Genomic DNA, 2,308 nt, shown 5'->3' with positions numbered 1-2,308 from the left:
AGTTTGCTAGATTTTGCTTGATGGCCAAAGGAAACTCATCCGATCCGGATGAGGAGGTAAATTCTTTTGATCATGATGATGATGATGTGTCTATTGATGATTTGCTTTCCTTACTTAATGACATGAATGCTAAGAATAGGAAAATGCATAAGGAAAAGAAACAATTGAAAAATGAGATTGATTGTTTAAATGCTAAGGTAGAAGAGCATGAAAAGACCATTGATGATCTAAATGCTAAATGTGATGAAAAGTGCGATATGCTTGCTGCCATGTGTGCTAATAACATGTCTAAGTGTGATCATGAACCCTTGATTGAAGATTTGCAATTTAAACTTAGTACCTTGCAAGAAGAGTATGATGATTTGAAATTGATTGCTATTGTGCCTAATGAGAACCAAGAGTCACATGATGACTCTATTGTTCAAAATGAATTAGATGCTTTGAAATTAAGATATGAGGATCTAGAGAAATCTTTCTCGAAGTTTAGTGTGGGATCTTCTAGACTTGATTCACTATTATCATGCCTTAGACAATCTTTGGACAAATCGGGTTTAGGTTATGTTGGTGATGATGTAAAATTGAAGAAATGTGATATGCATGATATTTCTACATCTTTTGTATCACGCGGCTATTTGCATTCCTTGAATGACATGAAGGAGGATTGTTTTCCTAAGAAAATGAGTTTTTCACCTCCTAACTACAATGCTTTGAATGATATGCATGCTAGTACTTCAAAATCACATCCTGAGCATGTATCATTTGTCCAACCCATGGGACATAGGCCTATTCCCATTAGGGGTGTGCCAAATCAGCCTTGGAAGAAGGATATCAAATCTGGTCCCAAGAGACCCGTAGGATTTCCTAAGAAATTAGGGCAACCCATAAGGTATTCTAGGGCTCCTAGAGTTCCACAAGGCTCTATGTATGCTAGCACTTCATTTCATTCCTCAAATGATGCATATATGCATAACTTGAATGCCAAAGTTTTTCCAAAGTTTCAATATGTGTTTGGCAAGAAAGTTAAGCAAATGTGGGTTCCAAAGGGAACCAAGATTTTTGATGCTAACCTCCTAGGACCCAAAAGAAATTGGGTACCTAAAGCGAATTGAACTAATGTAGGTGTTCTTGAAAATCAAAAGTTCTAAGGCTTCCAAATGGTACTTGGATAGTGGTTGCTCAAGACACCTGACCGGGAACTCAAGTTCTTTTTCTTCTCTCAAGAAGTTCTCTAATGGTGGTCATGTGACTTTTGGTGACAACAAGAAGGGTAGGATCCTTGGTCAAGGATCCATAGGTGATGTATCATCTTTCTCTATCTCTAATGTGCAATTAGTTGATGGATTATCTTTTAACCTTCTTAGTATTTCTCAATTGTGTGATAGTGGCTTGCGCATATGTTTTGATGATTCAAAGTGTGAGTTTTTAAATGCCATGAATGAATGCGTGCTTGTAGGAAAAAGAGATGGTAATGTGTATTCTATTAATTTGAAAGACTTGAATGATTGCAAACTTAAATGCTTGATTTCCAATGTTAGTGATGTGAATATATGGCATAAAAGATTAGGACATATAGGAATTTCTACAATTGAAAAATTGGTTAGAAATAATCTTGTTAGAGGTATACCTTCTTTGAACTTTGACATGTATGATGCTTGTGAGCCATGCATTAGAGGAAAACACACTAGGGAGTCTTTCAAGTCTAAAAACCAGATTTCAACTACTAAGGTTTTAGAACTTTTGCATCTTGATTTGTTTGGTCCAAGTAGAGTTAAAAGTGTAGGTGGTAGATCCTATGCCTTTGTAATTGTTGATGATTATTCTAGATATACTTGGGTGATTTTCCTTGCACATAAACATGAGACCATTCATGAGTTTTCAAAACTAATCAAGAGGCTTCAAAATGAAAAGAACATAAGCATTAGCAAGATTAGGAGTGATCATGGAGGAGAATTTGATAATCATGCATTTATTGATCTATGTGATGAATATGGCATTAGACATGATTTCTCTTCACCTAGGACACCCCAACAAAATGGGGTGGTAGAAAGGAAAAATAGAACTTTACAAGAAATTGCTAGGACTATGCTTTGTGAACATGATTTGCCTAAGTTCTTGTGGGCCGAGGCCATTAATTGTGCATGCTATGTTACAAATAGGTTATCTATTAGAAAGAAGATAAATAAGACACCTTATGAGATTTGGAATGATAGAAAACCTAAGATTGACTACTTTAGAGTTTTTGGTTGCAAATGTTATGTACTAAACACTAAGGATGACTTAGATAAATTTGATGCAAAATCTACTCCTT

Source organism: Tripterygium wilfordii, unplaced genomic scaffold (genome assembly GCF_013401445.1).
Source record: "Tripterygium wilfordii isolate XIE 37 unplaced genomic scaffold, ASM1340144v1 ctg124, whole genome shotgun sequence".
NCBI lineage: Eukaryota > Viridiplantae > Streptophyta > Magnoliopsida > Celastrales > Celastraceae > Tripterygium > Tripterygium wilfordii.
The sequence above is the reverse complement of the archived record's forward strand: the minus strand, read 5'-3'. Positions refer to the sequence as shown.